The sequence below is a fragment of the Neoarius graeffei genome, chromosome 13 (genome assembly GCF_027579695.1).
Source record: "Neoarius graeffei isolate fNeoGra1 chromosome 13, fNeoGra1.pri, whole genome shotgun sequence".
Taxonomy (NCBI): domain Eukaryota; kingdom Metazoa; phylum Chordata; class Actinopteri; order Siluriformes; family Ariidae; genus Neoarius; species Neoarius graeffei.
Genome location: NC_083581.1, coordinates 31,717,941 through 31,724,863, shown reverse-complemented (window position 1 = coordinate 31,724,863; position 6,923 = coordinate 31,717,941).

Sequence of the window (6,923 nt, the reverse complement as noted above, 5' to 3'; positions counted from 1 at the left end):
ACACTACATTTCTCTACAATCATATGAGGTATCGGTTAGCATCAGACTAACAAATTCCTAACATATATAAAACTTCAACAAGTGACAGTGAGAATAAGGGCTAATACTCATAATGATAGTCTACGTTTAGCTATGTACACTTTGTATGTATCACAGTAGATTGTATTGTGGCAACTAGTTGTTAACATTCAGCTCTGGTGCGGATTTAAGGGGGAGGGGGTTAAAAAAAGTTTTAGTATTTCAGATATGCCTGCCATCTTTATTTAATGAATAAGGGTTTTTTTAATAAATAAATAAATAAATAAATAAATAAATATGTGCGATTGAGCTGAAGAGTTTATGGTATAAATTTATATTTAATAATAGGTCCTAGCTTAGGTTTTTTTCACTCGTGACATGAACGCAGTGAAAAGCAAAGCTAGGCAAGTCCTGTTGGATTTTAACAGGGCGTGGGAACTTTGTGCATCTACATAATAACATAGAGTAGAGTGGGGGAAAAAGCCCCCCTTAAGGAAAATTCAGTTTTTCTCCAAGTTGAAATGAACCATGTGTTTACTTTTAATCATAGTTTTGACAACAGTGACATGAACAATAATGCCACCTAAAGTTTGCCTAAAGTTAATTCTTAATTTTTTTTTTTAACAAAAACAAACATTGTGCCAAGGGGGCCTTTTACCCCCCCAGTGGGGTAAAAGGCCCCCTGAGGTGGGGCAATAGGCCCCCTCACTCAAAAAAAGCTGTTTGGATAGCAAAAGTGTTTACTTAAGCCTATAATGTGAAAGAAACAAGAAAATATCCCTGAATTAATGAATAGATGCATTATTTTATTATATTTCGCATTTTAATTTCAATTTTTTTTTAATTTAAATTTGTAATATTAAGTTCAAATTACTTGCTTTACTCAACCAGGTAAGCGAGATGTTATTAAAAACTATGTATCTGCTATTCAGAAATGTATGAAATACAGTAATTATGATAAAAGGAAATGATGCCCCCTGGGGGCCATTTACCCTGCCATTAAGGGGGCGTTTTACCCCACAGACTACACTTTTACAAAAAAGGGTCTTACTTTCAAAATGTGATTCAACTTTTTATACCTAATGTATTTTTTTAACGTACTGACTTGTCTACTCATACCACATACACAGCTGTGATATCTGACGAAATAGCAGCTATCTAAATACAGTTTTACTGATATCTGAAAATTATATCACTTACCATGAAATTTGATTTCTCTCCGCTGCGTTGCTGATATGCGATCCACAGTGGATATTTGTATATCCCCGTTGTCAAGCCAGTCCATAGCAACAATAGAAATGTAACTTTTCGCCATCTGGTGGTTATTTTGGGTAAAACAGGCCGGGGGCGTATTACCCCACGGGGGCTTTTTCCCCCACTCTACTCTACTGTATTTCTGGACTGCACTGTATGCTACATGTAAAGGGTGTGCACCATCCTTTTATGTTTATTGTATCGTTAACACACATGTTCACAAGCTAAAATGATAAGATTGTGCAGCAGGCTTACTGCGTACACACACGTATTGGCTGTCCAGCTACTGCTTGTATTCATTAACAGGGTATCCCTGTACTCACTATGCCATACCTGTCAACCCTCCCTTATTTTCCCTTATTATCCCTTATTTTGACTTATTTCCCGCTGTCTTCCCGTTTTTTTATTTTCCCGAAAATATCCCGTATTTTGACATGATATAAAAGTCCCGTATTTTCACAATATAAAAAAGTCGGTAGGTCCAGAATTCATGACGTGCCTCTGACGGGAGTTTACAGCAGGAAGTCGGGCCATGAATTCACGTCCCCGCCCTCTCAGGCATCAGTAATTACATAACTCCGTCCGGAGGCGAGGCTGAACAAGTGATTAGGTCCAGTGTTGCCAGATTGGGCGGTTTACCGCCCAAGTTGGGCGGTTTCAAGTGCATTTTGGCGGGTTTTGAACATATTTTGGGCTGGAAAACGTCAGCAGTATCTGGCAACACTGATTAGGTCTGAGGTGAAGATGGCGATGCTAATAGCTAAGAAAAACATTAGCCTCTCTTTCTTTGATGATTTCAACAAGTGCGTGGCTGGAATGTTCCCAGACTCTTCCATCGCAAAGAAATTTTCCATGGGGAAAACGAAAGCCTCCCAAATAATCAAAGGTAAGCTACACATGTTTACATTAAGTATGTCCTGGCTAAGACCTCATAAATAGCCTAGTGTAAACTAATTGGTGTATTAACTGTTTTATCCACTCATTGTCTATTTTATTTTCTATCTGAGGCCAAGTTTACATTAGACCATATCTGTCTCGTTTTCTTCGCGGATGCACTGTCCATTTACATTAAAACGCCTGGAAACGCTGGGAAATGGGAATCCTCCAGGGTCCACGTATTCAATCCAGATCGTGTCTGGTCCGGTGCTGTGTAAACATTGAGAATACGCGGATACGCTGTGCTGAGCTCTAGCTGGCGTCGTCATTGGACAACGTCACTGTGACATCCACCTTCCTGATTCGCTGGCGTTGGTCATGTGATGCGACTGTTGAAAAACGGCGCGGACTTCCGCCTTGTATCACCTTTCATTAAAGAGTATAAAAGTATGAAAATACTGCAAATACTGATGCAAATACTGCCCATTGTGTAGTTATGATTGTCTTTAGGCTTGCCATCCTTCCACTTGCAAGTGGTAAGTGATATGCGCTGGGATCACACACACAGCGGCTCAGTCTCAAATCACTGCTCGTGCACTTCACTCTCGCGCTCTGTGAGCTGCGCAGGGCCGGAGTGCGCACCCTCCAGAGGGCACTCGCTGTTCAGGGCGGAGTGATTTGGAGCGCAGGATGCCTGCGGAGCCGAGCATATCCGTGTATCGGTGTTGCTGTGTGCACGCGAATCGTGTATTGGTGTTGCTGTGTGCACGCTAATCGTTTTAAAAACGTTAATCTGATGATCTGCTGATACGGTCTAATGTAAACCCCACCTCAAACTTACCCATTTTAAATCACTCTTGGTTTAATATTATTTTATATTACTCTTTATTACTCCTATCTATCTATCTATCTATCTATCTATCTATCTATCTATCTATCTAGTATTCCGAGGCCATGACTATGGTAAAACCAAAATAAATTGAAATGGAATTGAATTTATTGACTGGTTATATAATGACCTTTCTTATTTTAACATAAGATACGTATTTTAGCCCTTAATTTGGGAAATAACTGGTACCACTGAAAGCAAATAAAAATAAATGTATAGTTTATTCACAAATGCACTCTATAAACCATAAGCATATTGAGTTTGGGTCTTGGCTATCACCAACATGCACCAGAGTACAGGAAATCACAAATACTAGATAGAAAATTGCCCCCCATTCAACTACACACCCACTTTTGGTGAAGGGTATGACTTTCTGAAATTTTCCCTTATTTTGAGTTAAAAATCTGGGAAATATCCCTTTTTTTCAAACCTCAAAGTTGACAGGTATGCACTATACCCTGTGTATGTACATGGTACACTGCCGTTTTGGGGGTGAGCCTCACTTTGATTTTTATGACAGCGGCTGGATAGGTCTGTGAGAGATGTTGAGTTTTGCAGTGGCCCTGAAGAAAATCTGCTTGGGCCTATTGGCTCACATTGTCAAGAACACAGTGTTTTTGTATTTATAATGTATATTAGTTTTGGCTATAGAAGCAGGCGGCACGGTGGTGTAGTGGTTAGCGCTGTCGCCTCACAGCAAGAAGGTCCGGGTTCGAGCCCCGCGGCCGACGAGGGCCTTTCTGTGCAGAGTTTGCATGTTGTCCGCGTGGGTTTCCTCCGGGTGCTCCGGTTTCCTCCAAAGACATGCAGGTTAGGTTAACTGGTGACTCTAAATTGACCGTAGGTGTGAATGGTTGTCTGTGTCTATGTGTCAGCCCTGTGATGACCTGGAGACTTGTCCAGGGTGTACCCTGCCTTTTGCCTGTAGTCAGCTGGGATAGGCTCCAGCTTGCCTGTGACCCTGTAGAAGGATAAAGTGGCTAGAGATAATGAGATGAGATGAGATATAGAAGCATGCATTATATTTATGGAAACAGACACTGAAACATTCTCTTCATAAACCCATCTCTCATTTCTTGCAGCACTGACAGGGCTTAAAGCTCCCACCAATCCCTGTTATATAGGTTTTCAGGGTTCTTCAGTACAGCACAGTTTCTATGTATTGTGCCATATCAGGTGTAATTCTAGTCCATAGATGAGAGGTTAAAAGTGAGCTATTGGGGGCAAAGAGGAGGTTTAAAGGTGAATTTTGGGGGGAAATGTTTATAGTTATTTCGGTATTAAGCTCTGTCTTAAGTGGCCACCTACATTACCTCAGTTTACCTGAGGTAATGTAAGTGGCCTTATATTGTCTTATATGTACATTGAATGTCCTGAGCAGGAGCTCAGATTGTAGTTGCTAAAATAGTAATAATTTATTGATATAAGGTGTTTTGTGGTCAGTGTACTACACTGTAGTGTGTCATGTGGTAATGCATTATATGACAATGCAACTTTCATAAATATTACCATATATCAGTTGTAATTATGTTCTACGCATATACCTGAAACTCTGACAATATCATTTTCAGTGACTAATAAAATGGTTTTGAAAGTTTCTAGTTTTAAAACATATTTTTGATATGGTAAGTTTCTTTAAAGCAAGACTGCCTTCTATTTCATAAAATTGGTGAAATTTAGTCCCCTCTGAAATTTGGTCATAGTGATATATGTTTATTTCTGTAATATCTCACAAAATATCAAGCCATTCTGTGGCTGGGAAGTTATTTGATTTGAGAGGATTCCCCTAGCAAATAATGTGCATGAAATCACCCAGTTCGCACAGTCAAGCAGACAGAGGAAGTGCGTGATGACTGCCGATATTTATTAGTTTGGTCCTGTGTTTCCTTTCCTTCGCAACATAACGTCTTTTCTTCTCGCTTTCTGTTACTGTAGTCAGTCTTCCACATTTCATTCGCACACTCACATCCTCCGTTTTTCTCTCCTGTTTCAAATTTGTATCCGACAATGCCTTGCGCGAATGGGGAAAGCCCACCATGTGATGCATGATGTAGTATCTTGAATCGGGTCATGCTGAAGAAGGCAAAAATAGCATAGAATTTAGGGGCCATGTGGCCCTAAATTCATTAGTTGTTCTATTTTTTTTTAAAAAAACTAATAAAATTGGAAGTCTGTGATTTGAATTCAGTAGCTCTCGGTCCACTAAATAAAAATAATTGGGTGTCAGGGAAAATTATTTTTATGACCTACACTTGAAAAATCTGAAAGGCAGTCTACCTTTAAGAGATTTCATTTACAACATGTCTCTGACGGGTGGCACGGTGGGGTAGTGGTTAGCACTGTTGCCTCACAGGAAGAAGGTTCTGGGTTCAAGCCCAGTGGCCGATGAGGACCTTTCTGTGTGGAGTTTGCATGTTCTCCCTGTGTCTGTATGGGTTTCCACTGAGTACTCTGGTTTTCTCCCACAATCCAAAGGCATGTGGATGAGGTTGATTGGTTACTCTAAATTGCCCATAGATGTGTATGTGTACCTGCCACCAGATGAGGGTTTGGGTCCCTCTGGTGTGCTCACCCAAGAGAATTCAGGAAAGCTAGTTGATAGCTTCCTGGATCGCTGACCCTCAACTATGAGAGCTCAAAATGCATCTCTGGGCATTTAAAAATTGCAGAGCCCTGGATCCCTGGCCTTACTGGGTTGATGCCCCCCCTTCCCACTTTCCTGGATCTGCCCCTGCAGCTAGATTCTATCATCAGAGCTGTCATCATGCTAGCTAACAGAAGAAATTAGGAATAAAGCTGTTGATAATTACAGTGCCCGCCATGGTTATTCACCAAAAAGTGGATTTTTCTAGCCCTTTTTACTCATCTTTACAAGGGGGAAGGGACAATAATCATGGAGGGCACTGTAGCTTAGCTAATGTTTTCACATGTTTATTGGTTCCTTGGTGAAAGAGACACTAATTTACCATCAGTATCCAACATTAAGCAAGTTTAAGAGTTTACAAATTTATCGTGAATAAACAATTTGTAGTTGTTGCTTTTACTAGAGGATTTATGTAGATGAGTATTTGTGCCTTTACTTGCATAAAATTATGGTACGGTAAAACCAGATGGATTATGGTATTCTTGGCATCTCTACTCACTTGTTGCAAGTTATTTGAAAATCTACTGTATTTAAGTGTAAATGTAAATAAGGCATAGGAAAGCATTAGCTTGTATTCTTTTATTGTTGCCTAGCAACAAAAAAAAATGGTCTAAGAAAAGTGCTCCTTTATCTAAATAGAGAACATCAAGGTGCAGAAGGTTTGCTTTTTCTCACACATTTGGCCATGAGATGTCAGTGTTATAGCAAGTCTAACTCTATTCTGTCTTGCCCTATTTTCTTTCACACTGCAAACTCAATGAATCTCATCTCATTATCTCTAGCCGCTTTATCCTGTTCTACAGGGTCGCAGGCAAGCTGGAGCCTATCCCAGCTGACTACGGGCAAAAGGCGGGGTACACCCTGGACAAGTCGCCAGGTCATCACAGGGCTGACACATAGACACAGACAACCATTCACACTCACATTCACACCTACGGTCAATTTAGAGTCACCAGTTAACCTAACCTGCATGTCTTTGGACTGTGGGGGAAACCAGAGCACCCGGAGGAAACCCACACGGACACGGGGAGAACATGCAAACTCCGCACAGAAAGGCCCTCACCGGCCCCGGGGCTCGAACCCGGACCTTCTTGCTGTGAGGCAACAGCGCTAACCACTACACCATCGTGCCGCCCACTCAATGAATCTTTTTTTTTTTAATATATAACAGATTTCTCATTATTATACTGTACGTCTTTTCATTTTTTTTCTAGTAGCGAATTCATGATTGACAGTGACATT